Source organism: Muntiacus reevesi, chromosome 18, assembly GCF_963930625.1.
Source record: "Muntiacus reevesi chromosome 18, mMunRee1.1, whole genome shotgun sequence".
Taxonomy (NCBI): domain Eukaryota; kingdom Metazoa; phylum Chordata; class Mammalia; order Artiodactyla; family Cervidae; genus Muntiacus; species Muntiacus reevesi.
Genome location: NC_089266.1, coordinates 2325810 through 2351123, shown reverse-complemented (window position 1 = coordinate 2351123; position 25314 = coordinate 2325810).

Here is a 25314-nt window from a genome sequence, read left to right as displayed (position 1 = left end):
TCTTTTGATCCTTTTTTCTTTTTTCCTCTCTGCTTCATTTATTTCCACCATTTTATCTTCTACCTCACTTATTCTATCTTCTGTCTCCGTTATTCTACTCTTGGTTCCCTCCAGAGTGTTTTTGATCTCATTCATTGCATTATTCATTTTCAATTGACTCTTTTTTATTTCTTCTAGATCTTTATTAAACATTTCTTGCATCTTTTCAATCTTTGTCTCCAGGCTATTTATCTGTACCTCCATTTTGCTTTCAAGATTTTGGATCATTTTTATTATCATTATTCTAAATTCTTTTTCAGGTAGATTCCCTATCTCCTCCTCTTTTGTTTGACTTGGTGGGCCCTTTTCATGTTCCTTTACCTGTTGGGTATTTCTCTGCCTTTTCATCTTGTTTAGATTGCTGTGTCTGGAGTGGGCTTTCTGTATTCTGGAGGTCTGTGGTTCCTTTTTATTGTGGAGGTTTTACCCAGTGGGTGGGGTTAGACGATTGGCTTGTCAAGGTTTCCTGATTAGCGAAGCTTGCGTCAGTGTTCTGGTGTGCGGATCTTGATTTCTTCTCTTTGGATAGCAATGGAGTGCCCAGTAATGAGTTTTGAGATGGGTCTATGTGTTAGGTGTGACCTTGGGCAGTCTGTATGTTGACGTTCAGGGCAATGTTCCTGCGTTGCTGGAGAATTTGCGTGGTATGTCGTGCTCTAGAACTTATTGGCTCTTGGGTGGTGGTTGGTTTCGTTGCAGGTATGGAGGCTTTTGTAGGGTCACTTATTACTTAAAGATTCATGTAGTCAGGAGTTTTCTGGTGTTCTCAGGTTTTGGGCTTAAGTCTCCTGCTTCTGGATTTCAGTTTTATTCTTCCTATAGTCTCAGGACTTCTCCAACTATACAGCACTGATAATAAAACTTCTATGTTAATGGTGGAAAGTTTCTCCCCCGTTAGGGATACCCAGAGAGGTTCACCGAGTTACATGGAGAAGAGGAGAGGGAGGAGGGAGATAGAGATGGGCAGGAGGAGAAAGAGGGGGACTCAAGAGGAGAGAGACAGATCTACGAAGTTGTCTGATCCCAGAGTGTTCTCCGTAGCCCAGACACCCACAAAGATTCACAGAATTGGATTGGGAAGAGAAGGGGGAAGGAGGAAATAGAGGTGTTCTGAGGTAGAAAACAGAGTCAAGATTGGGAGAGAATAATCAACACACTCGTGAATAAAAATGGGAGCTGAATATTGGATTCTTAAATGTTCACAATTTATATCATATACTGAAAAACAAAAATTAAAAATCTAGAGTAGAGGTTAGACTCTTAAAAATACTATATTAAAAACAAAAACCAAAACACACAAAAGAAATTTTAGAAATATATATGAAGTTTGGTATAAAAATAGGGCTTCTCTTCTTTTTTTTTTTTTTTCTTCCCTTTCTCTTTCTTCTGTAAGGTTATAGTGGATTGAAAATGAAAATTAAGGCGTAGTAAAAGGAGTGCTAGAGGGCTTTAAAAGAAATAAGAGAAAAAGAAAAAGAAAATAGAAGAGAAGAAAAAAGAAAAGAAAAAAAGAAGAAAAAAAAAAAGAAAAAAGAATGAGAAAAAAAATTGTTTTGCGTAATTAAAAAAAATCGTAAAAATCTATGAAAATGAAAGTTAAGGAGTAATGGGGGAGTAATAAGGAATTTTTAAAGGAAAATAAAAGAGAACCAAGAAAAAAGAAAGAAAAAAAAAATTTTTTTTTTCCTTACTTAAAAAAAAAAAAAAAAAAGAAAAGAAAAAAAGAAAAAAAAAAAAAAAAAAGAAAAAGAAAAAGAAAAAATATATCTAGGAGTTTCCCTGGAGCTGTTGCGGTCAGTGTGGGTTCGGCTCAGCTTCAGATAGCTCCTCGTTCCAGCTTACACTTCTCGATATCTACAGGCCCTTCCGGTGTAGTCAGTCCGTGGTTTCTTCGGGGATTTTAATCTGTTACACCGGTCCCTTTGTTTATTTGGGTTCTGTTGCCGGTCTCTCTTCCGCGCCTAATTTCCGCCCTGACACACGGGGCGGAGGTGGATTCTTATTCAGGTAGCTAGTTCCGTCGCGCTGCGGCGAGGGGCTGTGCGGTGAGGGGCCGGCGCTCCCGGGAGAGGCTTGCGCTCTTTTCTCGGTCTGCGCTGCTCAGGCTCCGGGCTGCTCCGTCTGAAGCGCGCGCCACGCTGCGCGCGGCTCCAGCCCTCGGGCGATTCACAAAAGCGCGGCACACAAAGCCGGGCCCGCGCTCCGTCCCCACGCCGCCGGAGCGGCCCAGGCAGCCAGGCGCTTGACGGGCGCTCTCTCCCCGGGTGCGGCGCGTCCTCTGCCCCGCGCGGTCCCAGTCTCAGTCCCCGCCGGCGCCAGTCGGGAGCGCGCGCCCTCTGCCCTCCGCGTCCCCAGCCGCAGTTCCCGCCCGCGCCGGTCCGGCGCCCGCGCCCTCCGTCTCGCCACGACCCTCCCGGCGGGCTTCGGCCGCCCAGAATCTCGGTCCCTTTGTTCTGCGAACGGCCGGCAGTGTGTTCGGGCCGGTTAATTTTCTGTCTCTTTTGCTGTCCCACAGTTCAAGTTGGCAACTCACAAAAGCTCCCTCTGATTGTCCTCAGGGCGCTCAGGCCCGGATCCAGCCCCAAGTAATGCCGCCCGCTCCTCTCCGTTCCGTCCCCACTTGCTGGTGGCGGATGCGGGCGTCTGGGGTACTTTTCTGCTGGGAGTTGCTTTTAGGCTCTTAATCTGTGGGTTTTATTTATTGTATCCCTCCCAGTCAGATTCAAACTCTTGAGATTCCAACACTTCCCCCAGGCCCGCCAGAGCGAGGGTTTCCCGGTGTCTGGGAACGTCCTCTATTAAGTCCCTTCCCGGGACGGATCTCCGTCCTTAGCTCTTTTGTTTCGCTTTTTATCTTTTATATTTTGTCCTACCTCCTTTCGAAGACAATGGGCTGCTTTTCTGGGCGCCTGATGACCTCAGCTAGCGATCAGAAGTTGTTTTGTGAAGTTTGCTCTGCGTTCAGTTATTTTTTTGATGAATTTCTAGGAGAGAAAGTGGTCTCTCCGTCCTACTCCTCCGCCATCTTGGCTCCTCCCCTCGATCTTTGTTTTCTGAATGCTGAATTTTAAGCCAACTTTTTCCCTTTCTTCTTTCACTTTCATCAAGAGGCTCTTTAGTTCTTCTTTACTTTCTGCCATAAGGGCGGTGTCATCTGCATATGTGAGGTTATTGATATTTCTCTTGGCAATCTTGATTCCAGCTTGTGCTTCATCCAACCCAGCACCTCACATGATGTACTTTGCATATAAGTTAAATAAGCAGGGTGATAATATACAGCCTTGACGTACTCCTTTTCCTATTTGGAACCAGTCTGTTGTTCTATGTCCAATCCTAACTGTTGCTTCTTGATCTGCATACAGATTTCTCAGGAGGCGGAACAGATGGTCTGTTATTGCCACCTCTCAAAGAATTTTTCAGTTTGTGGTGATCCACACAGTCAAAGACTTTGATATAATCAATAATACAAAAGTAGATGTTTTTCTGGAACACTCTTGCTTTTTTGATGATCCAATGGATGTTGGCAATTTGATCTCCGGTTCCTCTGCCTTTTCTAAATCCAGCATGTACATCTGGAAATTCGCAGTTCATGTACTGTTGACTTGGAGAATTTTGCGCATTACTTTATTAGCATTTGAGATGAGTGCAATTGTACAGTAGTTGGAGCATTCTTTGGCATTGCCTTTCCTTGGAATTGGAATGAAAACTGACCTTTTCCAGTCCTGTGGCCACTGCTGAGCTTTCCAGATTTGCTGGCATATTGAGTGCACAACTTTAACAGCATCAGCTTTTAGGATCTGAAATAGCTTGACAGGAATTCCATCACCTCCACTAGCCTTGTTCATAGGGATGCTCCCTAAGGCCCACTTGACTTCGCATTCCAGGATGTCTGGCTCTAGGTGAGGGATCACACCATCATGGTTATCTGGGTCGTGAAGATCTTTTTTGTACAGTTCTTCTGTGTATTCATGCCACCTGTTATTAATATCTTCTGCTTCTATTAGGTCCATAACATTTCTGTCCTTTACTGTGCCCATCTTTGCATGAAATGTTCCTTGATATCTCTAATTTTCTTGAAGAGATCTCTAGTCTTTTCCATCCTATTGTTTTCCTCTATTTCTTTGCACTGATCACTGAGGAAGGCTTTCTTATCTCTCCTTGCTATTCTTTGGAACTCTGCATTCAGATGCTTATATCTTTCCTTTTCTCCTTTGCCTTTAGCTTCTCTTCTTTTCTCAGCTATTTGTAAGGCCTCCTCAGACAACCATTTTGCCTTTTTGCATTTCTTTTTCTTGGGGATATCTTGATCACTGACTCCGTACAATGTTATGAACCTCCGTCCAAAGTTCTTCAGGCACTCTGTCTATTAGATCTAATCTCTTGAATCTATTTGTCACTTTCACTGTATAATTGTAAGGGATTTGATTTGGGTCATACCTGAGTGGTCTAGTGGTTTTCCCTACTTTCTTCAATTTAAGACTCAGTTTTGCAATAAAGAGTTCATGATCTGAACCACAGTCAGCTCCTGGTCTTATTTTTGCTGACTATATAGAGCTTCTCCATCTTTGGCTGCAAAGAATATAATCAATCTGATTTCAGTGTTGACCATCTGGTGATACACAAGATGGCAGAGTATAAGGATGCTCACTCACCTTCTCCTTAGAGAACTCCAAAATTACAACTCACTGCTGAACAAACATCAACAGGAGAATGTTGCATAAAGATACCCCATGTCCAAGGGCAAAGGAGAAACTCCAACAAGATAGTAGGAGGGTCGAAATCTCATTAATAATCAAACTCCATACCCACCAGAGATACTCAGAGGGCTCAAACAAAACCTTGTGCACACCAGGAGACCCCGCAGAGACTGAGCCAGGCCTGCCTTTGAGTGTGTGAGTGTCTCCTGCAGAGGTGCGGCTCAGTGGTGGCCTGGTGCAGCAGACCTGGGTGCGGTCTCCATTAACCCCACACAGAACCGCCAGACTTACACAGGACTGGCGAAACAGACTCTTGAAGGGCACAAACAAGACCTGTGTACACCAAGACTCAGGAGAAAGTAGCAGTGACCCCACCAGAGACTGACCCAGGCTTGCCTGTGAGTGTCCGGGAGTCTCTGGTGGAGGCGTGGGTCGGTGGTGGCCTGCTGCAGGGTCAGGGGCACTGACTGCAGCAGTGCATGCAGGGACCTTCTGAAGGAGGCCGCCGTCATCTTCATCACCTCCACCATAGTTTGGTCTCAGGTTAAACAACAGAGGGAAGATAGCCTCACACGTCAACAGAAAATTGGATTAAAGATTTACTGAGCATGGCCCTGCCCATCAGAACAAGACCCTACAGTCAGTCTCTCCCATCAGGAAACTTCGATAAGCCTCTTAGCCTTATCAGTCAGAGGGCAGAGAGAATGAAAACCACAATCACAGAAAACTAACCAAACTGATCACATGGACCACAGCCTTGTGTAACTCAATGAAACTATGAGCCATCCCATGTAGGGCCACCCAAGACAGAAGGGTCATGGTGGAGAATTCTGACAAAATGTGGTCCACTGGAGAAGGGAATGGCAAACCACTTCAGTATTCTTGCCTGGAGAACCCCATGAACAGTATGAAAAGGCAAAAAGATAGGACACTGAAAGATGAACTCCCCACGTCAGTTGGTGCCCAATATGCTACTGGAGATCAGTACAGAAATAATTCAAGAAAGAATGAAGAGACGAAGCCAAAGCAAAAATAACATTCATTTGTGGATGTGACTGGTGATGGAAGTAAAGTCCAATGCTGTAAAGAGCAACACTGCATAGGAACCTGGAATGTTGGGTCCATGAATCAAGGTAAATTAGAAGTGGTCAAACAGCAGATGGCAAGAGTGAACATCAACATTCTAGGAATCAGTGAACTAAGATGGACTGGAATGGGTGAATTTAACGCAGATGACCATTATATCTACTACTGTGGGCAGGAATCCCTTAGAAGAAATGGAGTAGCCATCATAGTCAATGTAAGAGTCCAAAACACAGTTCTTGGGAGCAGTCTCAGAAACAACAGAATGACCTCTGTTTGTTTCCAAGGCAAATTGTTTAATAGCACAGTAAACCAAGTCTATGCCCCGACCAGTAAAGCTGAGGAAGCTGAAGCTGAACAGTTCTATGAAGACCAACAAGACCTTTGAGAACTAACACCCAAAAAAGATGTCCTTTTCATTACAGGGGACTGGAATGCAAAAGGAGGAGGTCAAGACACACCTGAAGTAACAGGCAAATTTGGCCTTGGAGTACAGAATGAAGCAGGGCAAAGACTAAGATAGTTTTTGCAAAGAGCATGCACTGGTCATAGCAAACACCTTCTTTCAACAACACAAGAGAAGACTCTGAGATCACCAAAGTGCAAAAAATATATTGAAGAACACACACTAGGGAGTTATCACACCTTCATGGCTGGACGTGTAGACAGAGTTGGGATGAGAGGCACCGGGGTTAGGAAGGGTGGGGATGCATTCATGATAAGAATGCCAGCTGCCATGCGGGGTATAACCTCACGTGAGGGATGCTGTGTGTGCATGTATGTGTCTGTGTGTGTGCACGTCTGCACACGCCAGTGCATGCATATGCAAGCATCAAGAGATTCATGAAGCAGTAACACCTACAGGTTCATCGTGTTTGTTGTAGGTACCAGGGTCCCACAGGACTCTGACTTTCCTTATTAAGTTTTTATGTATTGTTAGATTTCTTCATATGAAGCACATCATCGAGTGTTGATATTATGAAGGAAAGATAAAATCTAATTGACTGTTGAAACAAAAAAGCTTTCTATGCATGCTCAGTTCAATGGACATTTATTGAGCCTTTTACCATTTTCTGTTGCTGCCCACACTGCTCGGGGTGAAGTCCCTTCCTCCACGTTCACGGCCGGTGATGCAATGTCTTCTCAGACCCATTGGATGTCACGTCACTTTCTCTGAGTCCCTTCTGCCTCTCTCTCCTACTCTGAAGGATTCTGACGACTGCGTTGGACCCAACCAGATAAACTAACATAGTCTTCCTATTTTAAGATCAACTGATTAGCAATCCGAACTCAATCTGCAATCTTAATTCCCCTTTGTCATGCGACTTAACATATTCACAACTCAGGGATGAGGAACAAGACATCTCTGCAGGACGGTGACATTATTCTGCCCACCACAAGCATCTTCTCTCCATGTGCTGCTAGCCCTGAACTGGGTATGGAAATCATGAAGGAAACTAACGGAACAGGCACTTCCAAGAAAAATTACATCATCAACCAACATTTATAAAGGATTTCCTGTGTTCCGGGTATTGTTCCAAACACCATATGTATGCATTCATTCAACAATCATGAAGCATGGACATCCATTTGCTGACAAAGGTCTGTAGAGTCAAAGCTATGGTTTTTCCAGTAGTCATGTATGGATGTGAGAGTTGGACCATAAAGAAAGCTGAGCGCCAAAGAATAGATGCTTTCAAACTGTGGTGCTAGAGGAGACTCCTGAGAGTCCCATGAACAGCAAGAAGATCAAACAAATCAATCCTAAAGGAAATCAACCCTGATATTCACTGGAAGGACTGATGCTAAAGCTGATGCTCCAAAACCTTGGCCATCTGATGCAAAGAGCTAACTCATTAGAAAAGACCCTGATGCTGGGAAAGCCTGAAGGCAGGAGGAGAAGGGGATGGCAGAGGATGAGATGGTTGGACATGACTGAGCGACTGAACAACAATAAGATCTTCAATTGGCCCCGGGGATGCCACAGTCAATAAAGTGTATGCAAATCCTTGCCCTGATGGAGAAGATGGTAAAGAGAAGAAAATGAATGCATCTGTCAAAAGAATCCTATGACATGGGTACATAATAATTCTCATTTATAGAAAAGGAAACTGAGGCAGAGAATGGTTAAACCATTTCCTTAATATTCTGGCAAGTGATAAAGCTGAACTCCAAATGTAGGTATTCTCTTTCTAGAGTCCAAACCCTCACCATTATACTATGACACCTTCTTTGATTTTTGTCACCTCAAGACAATCCCAACTGGAGTGAGTCCAACCGGACAACGTAACTGGGACGCTCCGATGCACAGCGGCACACCTGGACAAACTGCGAGAGGAACTCAAAACTCGGTCTGTCGAAAACCACCCTGGCTGGCTCCGTCACTCACCACGCCAGGCCAGCCTCCTCATGTGACCTTCCTTCTGCCTCTGCTCTTGCTTCCAGCCTGTCGTTATCATCATAAAGGGTAAACCCTTGGCGTGGGAAGGAGTCTGAGATAACTCTAAATCCCCTTTAAACTGAGAATGAGCCAGAGCCTGGGGTTGGCATCTCTGTCCCCGAATCTAAACTGCTATCTGTAAAGCCACCGATCACATTTCTAATTCTTTCTCTCCCTAACCTTTCTGCCACTCTAATCCCTTAACCCAAAACTCACAGCTGGCACAACAGCTCTGGGTCTAGAAATTTCAATCCTATAGAACGTAGGTTTTGCAATACCAAGATTGCAAGGGCAATTAACTCTGGCAGAAATAAGGATCGCACCAAATTTCCTGAGAAACTCATAAACATCAAGTGAGCCAAAATAACGGGATGGCTATCAAAGGGGTTCGTATTGTAACTCTCTCAAGAGATCACTGTAATTTACTGCTTTAGTTCCCAAGCAATGCACAGCTCGCGCAGACTGACTGACCCCGTGCCCTGCTGAGGCACACAGCCTGACCTGCTGCCACCCTCTCGAGATTCTCCTGACCCCGCTGGTTCACGGGAGACTCTTTTCACACCTTGGCAGTCTCTTCCACTGACTGATGAATCACAGACTGAATCCTGAAATCTCTACCTTTACTCTTTCAAGAGGCCTCAAGCTCTCCCTTCAACAACACCCACCTCTTGGGCAGCACCCATGTTGTGCAAGAAGGCTTCCCAGGTGGTACTAGGGACAGAGAATCTGCCTGCTAGTTAAAGAGACATAAGAGACACAAGTTCGATCCCTGGGAGGGTCCCCTGGAGGAGGGCATGGCAACTCACTCCAGTATTCCTGCCTGGAGAATCCCACAGACAGAAGAGCCTGGCGGGTTACAGGCCGTGGGGCCGCAGAGCTGGACACAACTAAAGCGACTTAGCAAGCACACACACACACGTGTGAAAAAGTAGGTGTTGGTATAAAGATGTGGTTCTTCTTGTGTGTCTTACTGAAGTCACAGAGAATCATCCACACAACAGTAAAAGATAGTGCCTGCCCATCGCGCGCTCTACTATCAGAAAGGGGAAAAGCAGCTGTGGGTCCAAGACCGGCACAGACGTCTGGACACACGCTGCATTTCAGGGTCATGCCTGCATGTCCCTGGTGGCCGCCTTCAGCCGCTTCCCCAGACTCCTGCATCAGCCCTGCACGGTTCGGACACGTTGCTACTGCTCTTCATTTGCTTTCAACGTTCCTAGTGCGTAAATGACAAGAACGACCACATTCCAAATTTTCACCAAACAGTCTCAACACGAATCAAGCAATTAGAAACATCCCTCCTATTTCACAGTGTGGTTTTATGTGATTATTTGGGTGGCACCGGAAGAAGTCATGTTTTTTTTTTATCCCTTGTAGCTATTGTACCATTCGCACTATATTTCTTTATCAAACAATTTGAACCAAATGTTAGGAAACTGCATGGAGTGTTTGGGGCATAAGCTCCCTGGGCCACAACTGAGCCTTCAAATGAAAAGTGAAAACTGTCTTGTTCCCTCTCTTCCTTGCTTCCCACTCTGTCAAATCGTCCATTTGTTTGTATCAAAGGCTATCAGGAACATTTTTCAGTCTTCAAACACAGACCCTTGAAAAGAAGCGATGCCGGTTTCCTGGTTACCAGATCCGACATCTGCAAATAGACGTTGGTTTTCCACACTATATTTTAAAGAAATTATTATATCATTGCCCATGATTTATTTCACTCAAAGGGACCTCCCAGGCATTGTTAAATGCAGCTTGCCTGAGCCAACTTTCAAAAGTCATAACGCCCTTCTAGTATTGACTCAGGGACATTTTATCTCTTCTTTCTCTGAAGAAAGATCACACTGCTTTCCTTTCAAGCTTAAAAGCTCAACACAAATCACTAGGCAGCGTTGAGGCTAACATGCTCAGCAAAGGCCATCCTTTCCAAGGCCAGACTCAGCAAAGGTGCGTCAGCGCCTGCCACGGCAAACAAAGGACCTGGCGTGGAAACATCTGCCGCTGTTCATGGTCTGAAATGGACGATTCCAAAGACTTCATCACCTGCAGGGACTGGAGATGCTGTTTTTAGATAACTGTCACTTCCATGCAGTTGAATGTCGTGATTCCACTGGGGAAGTGCCTCATACACAGAGCACCAGTGATGTACCATGACCTTGAGACAGTTACAGCACTGCACGTGTGCATGCCAAGTCGCTTCAGTCGTGTCCGACTCTTTGCAACCCCATGCGCTGTGGCCCGCCAGGCTCCTCTGTCCATAGGATTCTCCAGGCAAGAATACTGGAGTGACTGCCATGCCCTCCTCCAGGGGATCTTCCTGACCCAGGGGTTGAACCCGCGTCTCTTTGTCTCTGCATTGGCAGGTGGGTTCCTTACCACTAGCGCCACCTGGGAAGCCCATTTATAGCTCTGCTATCACTCAAAAAAAGTTAAAGCATGTTTTTTCAAAGATGCTTAAGGAGACAGTATGTAACTGCTTAGTGGGGAAGAAAAGAAACTGGGATAGAAGATTACTAGGTATTGGTGTCTTGCTTACAAACAAGAACTTTTTTTTTCGGTTCTACAATACACAGATCTGCTGCTCTGGGCATAATTTATGATACTTTTAGACAAGTTAATAGCCTGCTTTTTCTGGCGGCTTTGCTTTGACTCACCTCTCAATTGAGTCATCGATTTCTGGGCTCCACTGCAGGCAACAACAAGCCAAGAAAATACCAAGGCTGGGAGCATCGGATAAATTAGTGGCTGACTATCGCTGCCACCAGGACTCTGAGCAAAACTGCAAAGTACAGGAGGTTTGAGTGTTTCAATTCAGTCTGTTTCCTCAACCGGTTCTCAGCAGAAGGAAGACACTTGGGACAGGTCCATCCTTCCCACAGCCCTGTCCCCTGCACTTGTAGGACGCTTAGCAGACACAGCTCAAGGCAACAAATGAAGGAAGCGTGCCCCCTCCAGACTGGGACTGACATAAATACACTGATATTGTGTATAAAAGAGATGACAAACAACAGCCTGCTCCACAACCCCGGAATTCTACTCAGAGCTCTGTGATGACCTTAGTGGCAAGGAAATCCAAACAAGAGGCGGCCTCTTTAGTCGTGTCTGAATCTTTGTGACCCCTAAGGACTATAGCTCGCCAGGTTCCTCTGTCCTTGGGGTTGTCCAGGCAAAAATACTGGAGTGGGTTGCCATGCCCTCCTCCGGGGGATCTTCCCCACCCAGGGATGGAACCCGCGTCTTTTATGTCTCCTGCAATGCAGGCAGATTCTTTACCGCTGAGCCTCTGGGGAAGCCTTATACAGCTGGTTCATTCTGCCGTATGGCAGCAACTCACACAATACTGTAAAGCAATGATACTCGAGTTAAAATTAATTAGAATAAATGAAGTACTCCCCTTCCTCCACACGTGCGCACACGCATGCACACCTCACACACACACACACACACACATGTGCTCAGTGACATCACACAGATCCAGTGTGCTCTTTAACACTTTCTGCTGCCTCGCAGCTCCACAGAACTCACTCGACGGACTACATTCCCCCAGACTTTCCCTCCGTTATCCACGTCCCTCCTCTCACACCCAAATATCTAAACCTGGTGAAAAACCTCAGGCAAATAGTCCCACAGGATGTATGTTGAATTAAGGACTGATGTGTGTTCTGCTCTTTACCATTTGTAAAGAGAAAAGTGATTTAGTGATCCAATGAAAATAACTGTCAGTAAACACTCAAGGACTAATAAATATCTTTTCAGGCATAATTGCACATGAAAGAGGGCTTCCCAGGTGGTAAAGAATCCGCCTGCCAATGCAAGAGATGACAGGCAAGAGAGGTGGTTTCGATCCCTGGGTGGGGAGGATCCCCTGGAGGAGGGCTTGGCAACCCACTCGAGTATTCTTGCCTGGAGAATCCCATGGACAGAGGAGCCTGGTGGGCCACAGTCGGTGGGGTTGCAAAAAGCTGGACATGACCGAAGTGACTTAGCTCACACGCACGCACGTACGTGAAAGAAAAATGTCTGCACCCATAACTCTCCCAACCTCAAAACAAGACACAGAGTCATGAACTCAGGTCTCCATTTATCAGAGATTGATGGCTCCCCTCACTGGAAAACTGGGGAAAAGCTCTTTCAGATTATGAAAAATAAACAACCATACAGCCTCCGTCCTCCTGGGTCACTGAGAAAACAGGAGCCAGATTTGTTCTCATTCTCAAAGAGAAAGACAAAAAGCCAAAACTGGGGGGGAAGAAATAAGTGGCCCTGAATCTTCAGGATACACCTAAAGCTCCTGGGTCTGTCTCACCCTCCTTGTGACCAGCTGACCACAAACCCAGGACACGTCTTTCCTGCAAATGTCCTGAGGTTCAGCTTTATTTGGCCACCAAAGAAAAGTGTCGTTTTATTCCAGTTTTATTAAATGCAGTCCCTTCTCCCATAAAAATTATAATAAAATTCAAAGTCCAAGGATATGGCAAGTAATATCGCCCTGGGGAACGAGTCCATAAAATCTGGAGGGATAAAACGACTTGGATCTCGTTTATACAAAGCAATTTATACTCTCTCCTTGTGAAACTGCAGAGGCTGGCTTCAGAATTACTTCACAAATACTCAGATGAAACATCAGAGCTCTTAAGGTGACTTAAATGTCTTGTCTTTTTTTCCCCCCTTGGAGGATCTCAGTCCTATTGTGAAATGGAATGATTGAGTTGCAAGTTAAGAAACCCAGTATGATTTCTGAGTTCTTTTCCGTCTTTCCCTTTGAATGGGCACTTGGACGATCGTAAGAGTCAGCGAGAGCAGAGAGGTTATGGTGAATGAAACCACAGCTGAGGGAGACCCACCAATCCTGCTTCTCTCCTAGGTGTCATCCCAGCCGTGGCGAAATTCACCAAGCCCCCCGGGTGAGCAGCCACAGAAAGATTAACACCCTCCATGCAGGGACACAGGCGGATGATGTCGTTATTCCTGGAAAACTCGTGCCTGAAAGAAGTATCACTGCCCGCAATAGAGCAGTCCAACATAAAAACCCATCCACACGATTCAACTGAAGCGCTATGATTCACTCCTTTGAGAAAAAAAAAGTCCATCTTAAAGCTTTCCCGATAGCTCAGTTGATAAAGAATCTGCCTGCAATGCAGGAGACCCCGGTTTGATTCCTGGGTTGGGAAGATCCACTGGAGAAGGGAAAGGCTACCCACTCCAGTATTCTGGCCTGGAGAATTCCATGGATGTCCCTGAGGTTGCAAAAAGTCGGACACAACTGAGTAACTTTCACTTTCACTTTTCTTTCACTACGATTCACTCCTCTGAGGGGGGTAAAGAAATCCATCTTAAAGCTTACTGCTATTCCTGAAGACACGCTTATGAAAATGCTTCATTTAATCATACGTACGGGCTCAGTCCTCCAACTCTCTGCAACCTCATGCGCCAGGGCCCGCCAGGCTCCTGAGTCCACGGGAGTCTCCAGGCAAGAATGCTGAGCGGGCTGCCATGTCCTCCTCCAGGGGATCTTCCCCACGTAGGGATCGAACCTGAGTCTCCTGCATTGCAGGCAGATTTTCTACCACTGAGCCGCCAGGAAAGGCTTCATTTAATCCTGTGTCTGTCTGTGTTAGTCTGACTCTTTGCGACCCCATGGACTGTAGCCCTCCAGGCTCCTTTGTCCATGGGACTCTCCAGCTAAGAATACTGGAGTGGGTTGCCATTTAATCATAGATCCCTTCAAACTCAGTGATTTTGGTTTATAATTAGGAGACTTCTATAAATCATCATTTGTAAATGGAAATTACAGGTCCCCAGTTAATTAAGATGTTTGCTTATGGGGGCGTCAGCATAGACAGTGAATAACATGTAATAAATTAGAACCGTTTCCTCATTATTGTTTTATTTGAGTATGTACACATGTGTGTGGAAACTTTTTTATTTTTTTAAATCATACTGTAAAAGGCCACGGAGACACAGAATCAACTTGCTTTATTCCCTAAGCCATCGAGTCCTATGCGTTAAAATGTTTTAAAATATACCTTGTATTAATTTAGAAACACCAAAACAGTAAAATAATTATATAATGAGAGCCCATGTACTCACCACTCAGCTTTAAGAAACAAAGCAATACCACACAGCCGAAACGCCGAGAAACCTCTTTCCAAATATATCTGCTGTTGGTCCCCAACCATTAACCGCTACCCTCAAAGTGATATTTACTATTCCGATGCATTTCCTTGTACTTCTGCTGTCCATGTTATACACGCGTCTCTCCCCTATACGGAAGTGGCATATTTTTCCCTTCTCGTGGCATATTATGCTATCTTTGTCTTTTGATGTCCTGTGCGATACTTGTGAGGTGCGTCCTGCTTCTCTCTTCCCACAGCATAATACATAATGTGATGGGAACAGAAGTGTGGTTGGTCTGCCGTCCTTGCCCGTTACCGGGCCCGACTCCCTGCTTCTCTGCATCATCCTCGCGTGATTGTCACAGTTCTCTCACCGGCCTGTCTGCCTCTTGCCACTTCCAGGCTAAAACGATTTACATTAAGCCACCAGGAGCGCAATGAAACATGAAGGCACTGAAGTGTGAGCAGTATCCCGTGAATCCCTGCCCCCCATCACGGCGGTGCTCCCTTGCCCACCTCCCGAGGCGGCAGGGCCACGCCCAGACGCGGCAGCCCCCGTGGAGGTCCCTGCAGGCTCGCTGGGCTGCTCTCACTCACAGTGATGTCTCCTGCCTGGCCCATCCGCAGCACTTTCTACCCGAAGGCTCTGGCAGCGCGTGCAAGCTCAGCCCACAGTGCATGAGGCCAGAAATGCCAGGAGTTATTGCTCTGGGCAACCAGGAGGGACAGAAGCTGATGGAGAAACGTCCTCCGTGGAGGGGAGGATGCTGAGATGTGTTCTGTGGATACAAAGCCAGAGACTCCACGTGGAAGCTTTAGGACGGAGCCCAGTGGTCCACGGCACGGCCCAGTTTACTGACAGCTGTCATTGGCCTTCCCTCCCTCCTCTCTCAGCTCACCGGCCTCGGCCCGTGTCCCCTGGGCTTGGCTCCCACATGAGCTACTGGTACTTGAAGCCTTGCCTCAATGTCTGCCTTTTAGACAAGTGGATAGAGACCCTCAGGAGACACTGGAATTGGATCACTCACCAGTCAGATGGCAAGAGGCATCCTACGACGGATGACGAGTCGGGGAGTAGCAACGCTGGGCAGCTGCCAGGATTACTGAGATGCTCACCTGCGGTGGATCCAGTCCAGGTAGAAGAGGAAGCACTGGTTTTCGCATTTCTTCTTGTCCTGGAAAGATACAAGAGCCGTGACAATTATGAAGATTATAGAGTTGAATAGCTTTTGTTAAATACCCTGGAAGCCTAGCAGAAAGCGACCTACATGCTGAGACAGCCAGCCTTCACCTCCTGGCACATCACGGGAGCCGGGAAGCCTACAGGCAGCCTTGCAGAAGCCTACGTGTCCTGCAGCCAGCAGGCAAATGGTGCTGAAAATCAGGCACCAGCTTTGACCTTCAGGGTGGTGGAGGTACAAAGGAGCTTGAATTTACAGTTCAAAACCTCTCCGATGAAAAACTCATCACCCTAAAGAGGCAGCAATGGTACTCATCAGAATAGAGATTTTGGAGGGCTGACACTTCTAGAAAATTTGAGCTGCATGAGCCACGTGCACTGTCCAGCTACGGAAAAGCAGTCTCGTGTCATTGCTAGTGAACAAGAGCATCCTGTGGCCTGAAGACCGTTACCAGAGAAAGATGCCTCGATGACGGGTCACTGGAGACTGTCTTTTCCATCCTCTTATTGTTTCCGGTCCCCAGAACAAGGGGCAGTTCTCAGCATAGCCCAGTTGGGACAGTCCACTTGCTGCTATGGGAAGAAAGGGATTAGGATCAAAAACAGTTGAAGGGTATGACTTCTTTGTACCTGTGGTAACTGGGAGGAAAGTCCTGGAAACTGATGCTGAGGATACAGGACCGGAGGTGGGGAGGACAGAGCCAAAACAGAAGCCTGCATAGGAGAGGATTTTGCACTGAAGGGGAACTCTCCCGTGTCTTGGGATTTAACATCCTGGCAGACACACCTGGAGCCCATCCCAATACATTGTTGGAATGGCCCTTTGAAGATCAGAGACAATGGCCTACAGAATAAATCAGGTGGATATGCCAGCCTGCTTTGGCACAGTGTTAAGAAAGAGATCAAAAGGCCCAGTTTTTCGACAGCTTTCAGCTGATACCCTAAGTGTAAGGGGAAGTGAAATGTTAGTCGCTAAATCATGTCCGACTCTCTGTGACCCCATGGACTGTAGCCCACCAGGTCCTCTGTCCATGGGATTCTCCAGGCAGGAACACTGGAGTGAGTTGCCATGCCCTCCTCCAAGGGCCATCTTCAAAATGTGGTACAGACTTTAATCGAACAGTCCATTCATTATAGAGTCTTATGTATTTATGTATAGCTATACATGGCCTTAGAATCAAAGCTTTTCCATTTTTTAGATATTGGAAATTAAAGCTGATATAGTCATAAAATTTTTCTTAATCTGTTAAAATATAAACCTATTCCATGTTAACATAAATATTTTATCAATAATAACTGTATTCCCCCTCCCAAAAAAATGTAGTGGAAAGAGTGAACTGGTTTTACATTTTGCAAATCTCTTTCAAGTCTGGCCTAATTAAACACTAAGATTTCAGGCTCTCCTACCCACTCCTGGTTTTGCTCTTGTGGTCCATGGTTCTGGCTGCATGCTCGGTTCCTCACTATGTCTGACTGACCCCGTGGACTCTAGACCACCAGCCTCCTTTGTCCGCGGGGCTTCCCAGGCAAGAACACTGGAGTGAGCTGCCGTCTCCTTCTCCAGGGGGTCTTCCCGACCTGGGGACGGACCTGCATCTCCTGTGCTGACGGCGGGTTCCTTACAGTGAGGCACCTGGGAAGCCCCTGCTTTGGTTGACGTGGTTTAAAAACCGGAATTCACAGGTGACGCAGTTGCAAAAGGGAGCAATGTTTTGATGACCTTTTCATACAATTGTGGAAATTTATCTCCCATATGACAGCAAAACTTGACAGATGGTAGTCTATTAAAGTTCGGGGCGTTGCGATATCTGAAACCAAGCCGGCTGTCCCCGTGGCGATTTCAGGCTTCCCCGGTGGCACTAATGTAAAGAATCCGCCTGCCAATGCAGGAGACACAGGAGACGGAGGTTCGATCCTGGGTGGGGAAGACGCCCTGGAGAAGGGAATGGCTACCCTCTCCAGTATCCTTGCCTGAAGAATCCCACGGACAGAGGAGCCTGGTGGGCTATGGTCCACGAGGTCACACAGGGTCAGACACGACTGGGCGCACACAGCGGAGCGTGTTAACTAGAGTTATCGTAGTGATCATTTCACAACACGCACAGATGCAGAACCACTGTTCTTACACTTGAAACTAATGCGGGTCAATTATGCCTCAATTAGACAAAAGCAGCTATTTCTTTTAAAAAGCGACAGCCCTCCTGGCCGAGGAGCCGATACTGACCGGCACAAGCCAGCTGCAGGGTTACCACCTTCCAGTGACGTTCAGAGGCGGACTGTGGCCCGTCTCTGCTCAGGAAGGGACCAGAAGAGGTCTTCCCCAGAGTGTGCACAGGGCACACGGCAGGGGGCCTCCCGTCACCCCTGCAGGCGATGCTCGGCCCTCTGCTGTCCAGCCGCAAGGGGAAGCAGCCTCAGACAGCAGCCCGCCGCCGCTGGCCAGGACCGGCATGGAGAGACCGACAGACTCTGCACTCTAAAATTAGTCATTTTTTCCAGTGGCCATAAACAACTCCAACGTGTTAGTGGCTTAAGGCAACACACATTTGTTTCCCTCTGTCCTGGGAGGGCTGTGGGACTTCTGGGCTCCGGTCCCCCCACCACCACCAAATGCCTGTTCCTCCCAGACTGGGGCTAAGACTGGGGCTAAGCAGCAGCTGCTGATGAGACCTGCTGCTCAGCCGGCAGAGAGCAGCCCCAAGCGAAGGAGGCGCGAGCCAGCCTCTGAAAGGTTCTGTGTGAAAGCGTCCTGTCTGCAGTCTCACCCCAGGAGAGCTTGTTTGGGGCTAGAGCCCACTGTCCCGGCAGACTGCAGGGGAGTGGGGAGGAGGGGAAAGTGAAGCCTGCTCTTCCCAGAGGGGTGGGGTTGTTGCTGAGTCACTAAGTTGTGTCCAACTCTTTGTGACTCCACAGACTGCAGCGCTCCAGGCTCCTCTGTCCATGGGATTCTCCAGGCAAGAAGACAGGAGTGGGTTGTCATTTCCTCCTCCAGGGGATCTTCCTGACCCAGGGATCAAACCCGGGTCTCCCATGCGGGCAGGCGGGTTCTTTCCCACTGAGCCGCCAGGGAAGGCCACAGCCTCTCTTGTTCAGTCCCTGTTGCGTCCGACTCTTTGTGACCCCATGAATCGCAGCACACCAGGCTTCCCTGTCCATCACCAACTCCCGGAGCTTGCTCAAACTCATGTCCATCAAGTCGGTGATGCCATCCAACTGCCTCATCCTCTGTCATCCCCTTCTCCTCCTGCTTTCAATCTTTCCCAGCATCGGTGTCTTTTCAAATGAGTCAGCTCTTGGCATCAGGTGGCCAAAGTACTGGAGCTTCAGCTTCAGCATCAGTCCTTCCAACGAGTATTCAGGGTTGATTTCCTTTAGGAGTGATTGGTTTGATCTCATCTCATTGGGGTGGGGTAAGTCATGTGAATGTGGGCAGGGATGCTGAACTGTTCCAGGGAAAGAAAGGATACCTGGGAACAAAACCCAAACCAGTCAAAGTCCTTACTGACATTATTACTGATAAAAGGGCTCCTATTTCTGGATCTCCACTTCTGCGAGTCTGCCCGAGAGTGAGTTTTCTGTGACTTACACAGTCTAGGGAAGGGCATCTTCACTAATGCAGCGAACACTCCCAAGGATTGGCTCCTATTCAGAAGTAGAGGAAGAAAACTGAACTGTTTACAGGGACAAAAGACAAGCTCCCATCCCTCCAGGCACTGACCATCCTTCCCAAAGAGATCACTGCTTCTCTCTCCAACTATGAGAAGTGGCACACAGCTTCCTACAATGTGGAAGTGGCCCTGAGCCTGGAGGGCAGAAGACAAGTATGACCAGAAGTTTCAAGCAGTGTGATGAATGAATGAATGCAGGAGCATTCATAGACTCTGTTCCCACTTCATTAATTGTCTGGGGAACAAAGAGTCTGAAAGAAAAAAAGAACTCAAACAGACCTTATTTTTCTTTACTGGTTCAATCAGATATCCCTTCCCAGAAGAAAAATAAAATGCATTTGTTTATGTCTTCCATTAACTCTCTCTTTCATTCCAATAGGGACCAATAACGGTGCCCCCCAATTTCTTTTAATGTATGTAGAGTACTGAGTGGGCTTTCCGGGTAGCTTATTGGTATAAATAATCTGCCTGCAATGCAGAAGACATATGAGATGTGGGTTCAATCCCTGGGTCGGGAAGACCCCCTGGCGAAGGAAATGGCAAGCCACTCCAGTCTTCTGGCCTGGGAGATCCCAGGGACAGAGGAGCCTGGGGGGCTGCGGTCCACGGGGCTGTGAAGAGTCAGACACGACTAACCACACAGGCACCCTCGTGCTCGTGCTAAGTCGCTCAGGCGTGTCCGACTCTGCGGCCCCGTGGACCACAGCCCACCAGGCTCCTCTGTCCCTGGGATCTCCCAGGCAAGAAGACTGGAGTGGGTAGCCTTTCCCTTCTCCAGCGGATCTTCCCAACCCAGGGATCGAACCCAGGTCTCTCACATTACCAGCTGAGCCCTCTTTGCTACCAGAGCCTCCTAAATGTATGTTGCTGTTGTCCAGTCACTAAGCTGTGTCCAGTTCCTTGTGGCCTCATGGACTGCATGCAGCACGCCAGGCCTGCCTGACCTTCACCATCGAGTCAGTGATACTCTCTGACCATCTCATCCTCTGCCGCCCTCTTCTCCTTTTGCCTTCAGTCTTCCCCATCAGGGTCTTTTCCAGTGAGGTGGCACTTCACGTCGTACATAACCATTTACATCAGATGGTAGATTTGAGTCTATTTGGCTAATAAAATACAACTTGATCAGAGGCCATTTGGGCAATCTGCAGAAGCCACTGCTACAACCTAGGATGACCTTATAAGAACTTTTACTGAACTCAGTGAAAGAAAAAAAAATTAATGAAAACCTTCAAACTGTCTAAGAGAACAGAGCCGAGGGAGTTGCAACAATCCTCTTTTGTTTTGTTTTTGTTTTTTCTTTCTTTCCTTTCCTTTTTTAAGAACACTGGAGCTGTGACCACAGAGGTGATTGGAGAATCACAGCCTTCCCCCAGCGATATCCAAACAGAAAGTTTTCCAATACATCCCCTAAAATCGCAGAGCATGTAATTCCACGTTAGCTCCAGGAAGGCAGCGTCTCTGCTTAGGGTATGGAAATTTGGAAGTTCATTGCTATAATCTGTGGTTATGATTTCAACCTCCCTGAGTGATGCCGGGAATGAAACCACAGGCTCCTGGTGCTAGGAGCCGTTATTGTAATCCAATAAAACCTTAACAACCAGTCTTCTTTTTTATGATACATTAAGGGCCTCATTTGCTTTGAAGCAGCCCCTCTGTCCCGACGTTTACCCCACTGTGGAAACAATCCTAGAGAAGCCCTGAACTCAGATCGGGGAGGGGAATTCCGATGGGGGGAACAACAGCCCAGATTCCCCACCCTGGTTTCATGGATTCAGAATCTACAAAACAAATTAAAACTTACTCTTCCCAAAGAACTCATCTTCAGGATGAGCCTCTCCTTGGGACTTCTGACAATATTTTACCAACACAACAGACCATGACTTCCAAACCCTGCACCCCAAACACAGAATGTCACCTTAAAATCATATCTGGGATGGAGGCCATGGGTCCTCTTCCCCACTTTTAATTTTTTTTTTATTTTGGCTAATTTGAAGCTTTATTTGGAAGCTCAAATTCTGCCCCAATTGCCAGTAATTTATACTTCCCTGCGGTGTCATCTTTGTGAACCCATTTGTCATGGAATGATTTCCCAGCTCAAAACAAACTTCAGACAGAGGTCAAATTTATTTCACAGCCATAATTCCTTGCTAAGATCCAATGCACTGAGATGGTGACGAACCACCCCAAAACCTACATGTGTGTCTGTGAAGGATTTCAGAGGCCAGTCCAGAAGTTTTTAAAAATAAGCATCTGCTTAACCCTCCTACACTGTCGGTGGGAATGTAAATTGGTAAAGCCACTATGGGGAACAGTATGGAAGTTCTTCAAAAAACTAAAAATAGAGTTATCATATGACCCTGCAATCCTACTCCCGGGCATATATCCAAAGAAAAACATAACTCGAAAAAAGTTCGTTGCAGCACTGTTTACAATAGCCAAGACATGAAAGCAACCCAAATGTCCATCGACAGAAAGTGGATAAAGACAGGGTACGTATATACAATGGAACATTACTTGGACGTAAAAAAGATTGAAATAATGCCACTGGCAGCAACATGGACGGACCCAGACAGTCATACTGAGAGAAGTCAGACAGACGAGAAATAAAACCTATGACATCCTTTAGATGTGGAATTTACAAAGAAACTACACAAATGAACTTACAAACAGAAAGAGAGAATGAACTTATGGTTGCTGGGGGTGTGGGAGGGAAAGATGGGGAGAAGGGATAATTAGAGCAACATGTAATCACTGCTCTATTTGAAATGGATAACCAGCAAGTTCCTACTGCAGAGGAGAGGGAACTCTGCTCCACGTTACCTGGGGGCCTGGATGGGAGGGGAGTTGAAGGGAGAATGAATACAAGTATACGTGTGGCTGAGTCCCTTTGCTATTCATGTGAAACTATCACATTGTTGGCTAACTGGTCATACCCCAGTGCAAAATAAAAAATTTAAAAAAAGAAGATGTGTTTGCTTATCATAAAACCTTGGTTATTTCCAGCCAAATATCAATTTAATTATTTCCATTTTGATTCAATTTACCTCAGAATTCTTTTTTAGTATCTTAAGACTCCATGTTATACATAATTATGCTTTGTTATCTTCCAAGATTTATATTGCTAACATATTTGATGCATATTTTAATTTAGTTGGGATGGAAAATGTATATTAAAAAAAACATTTTGAAACTTAATAGCATACTATTAAACTCATTTCACAAAGTTAAAATGAGTTGGTGTCTAGAAAACTGAAGTATATTTTAAAGGATCTTTTTGTTAGTTATTTCGCTGTTACCAAACATATTTTGTAGTTTAGTAAACTATTTGTAATTATGTTCCTGTCCAACTTTTCGAGACCCCATGGACTGCAGCATGCCAGGCCTCCCTGTTCCTCACCATCTCCTGAAGTTTGCCCAAGTTCATGTCCACTGAATCGATTCTGCAGTCCAGCCATCTCATCCTCTTACCTTCTGCCCTCAATCTTTCCCAGCATTAGGGTCTTTTCCAATGAGTCTGCTCTTCGCATCAGGTGACCAAAGGATTGGAGCTTAAGCTTCAGCATCAGTCCTTCCAATGAACACCCAGGGCTGAGCTCCTTTAGGATGGACTGGTTGGATCCCCTTGCAGCCCAAGGGACTCTCAGGAGTCTTCTCCAACATGACAATTCAAAAGCATCAATTCTTCAGCACTCTGACTTCTTTATGGTCCAACTCTCACACCCACACACGACTCCTGGGAACACTACAGCTCACACTTACAGCTCACACAGTTCACACTTTTTTTTTTTGTTTTAAGTTGCTCAGTGAGTCCACCTCTCTGCGCCCCCATGGACGACACAGCCCACGGAACTCCAGGCCAGATACTGGAGTGCGTAACCGTTCCCTTCTCCAGGGCATCTTCCCAACCCAGGAACTGAACCCAGGTCTCTCGTATTGCAAGCAGATTCTTTACCAACTGAGTCACCAGGGAAGCCCGTAGCTTGCATTTGTACAGTGTTATATGTCAATTATATCTCAATAAAATTGTAAGAAAAAGAGCTATCAAAATAACGAAATAAAAAATTAAATAAGCATTCATTCCCAGATCATTCATTTTAATATTTAATATAGATGATGGAGCCAAAATGGTCTGAAAGCAGGAAGAGAGACCACAGGATAGCCTAGCTAGTACAGAACTCATCTCAGCTCCACCTTCTGTGTCCAAATATCAGGAAAGACCAGTGATAAACGCAACCCTTGGGACCTCAGATTAGTCCCTCCTGCACGTGTGAGTATACAGAAACTCAATATACGCATTCCAAAACTCAGGAACTCGTATACACACACAGTTTTTCCACATCCAGCTCATTTTCAGTTTTATCATGCTTTGCAATAAATGGGAAAAGGAGAATTGAGGGGGGAAATTTATCCAAGCAAAATTATCCAAGCAAAATTTTAGATATAATATGTTTAAAAATTAGTGGTTTGAATGAGGTTTATACTGGTCTATGCTTTTTTCCTTCTCACCATCCCTCCAGGCCCCCAAATCCCAAAGATAATAATGACACTGTGAATTCCAAGGGGGTATCGTTGGAAGGTAACTGACAACCTCAGCCAATGATCCCTGCCCCTCTCCAAAAGAAACAATGGGTTTTGGAATTCTAGATGCTCTCTTTACACATTTCAGCAGTCATATGATTTCCCTGAGAGCAATAAATTGACCATTATTGCTGATTCTTTGGCACATTGAAGGTGTTAATACATTACCCCAGAGGACAGTATTTTCACTTTTAAGATGTACTCACAGTTCACAGCTCTTCATTCTCTCCCTGGGGTTCTCATTTAATTAGCGGTTGAGAGAAGAAGGTCATTTCATTTAAATAGGAATTCCATTTGGGAATAGCATACATTTTCTTGGTTTTAGGAACCCATCAATATTTGCTCAATTAAGACACCATTTGACTTGCTATTTATTCTAGTTAGGGTTATACTTCTAACTGTTTCTACTCCCAGTCTCTTTGAAAAAATAATTTGTTAATGTTGATAGGTTTCCCTGGAGGCTCAGATGATAAAGAATCTGCCTGCAATTCAGGAGCGGCAGGTTCAATCCCTGAGTCGGGAAGATCCCCTGGAGAAGGAGACGGCAATGCACTCCCGTGTTCTTGCCTGGAGAAGCCCATGGACAGAGGAGCCTGGCACGGCTGCAAAGAGTCGGACACGACTGAGCGGCTCAACAGCAACGTTGCTGGCACTGATAATGAACCACGGCGCCGACGGTCACCCTCCACCACACGGCCCTTTCCACTTCTGGTTCTTGCCCCAGCTCCTCTTTAAGAAAGGTGCCGTATCAATGCCATACAGTTAAAGAGTTTCAGAGTCAAATGCTTCTATGCAACTTTCTTTGAAAATTGGCACTTTTCTTCCATACTCTCCATTCCCATTTCCCTGAAACAATTACTTTCTACTTTCTTAGATGTTTCTTTGGACATGTCCTCTCCAATACCTAAGCAACAAATACTACCATTTCTTAATTGTTCCGTTTTAGAATATTACCTGTGGACTTCTTGCTGTAAATCCTAAGCTGTAACTCATTTACCACATCTCTTTTACATCTAGTGTCCATACAGTCTTGCCTTCCAGTCAGACTCCCAACTCATTTATATCAAAATTTGTTACATTAGTACTTAATCATGATATCATTATTGCTAGGCAAATATTATTCCGAACTAAGCCATGACATATAGTTCAGGAATAGTCACTTTCTTGGGACAAGTTTGATTATCATGAAGTTGATATTTGGTTTTTTCTTTTTTAAGATTTTTTCCTTGATGTAGACCATTCTGTTAAGTATTGATTTTGTTACAATATTACCTCTGTTTTATGTTTTGGCCATGACGCCTGTGGTGACGTAGTGACTGAACAACATAATAAATATATGACAAATAGATATCTGCTTCTTTTTTAAAAACAACAGCAGAATTGTGTATAGATGAGTTTAGCCTTCCTTGAATCTACATTGTTCTGGATATTTCCTTTCGAAACTATGTAAATGCTTCAGATAATTATAAAACCTAGATATTATTTTTTAAATGCAGTGCCCAAAACAAAAGTA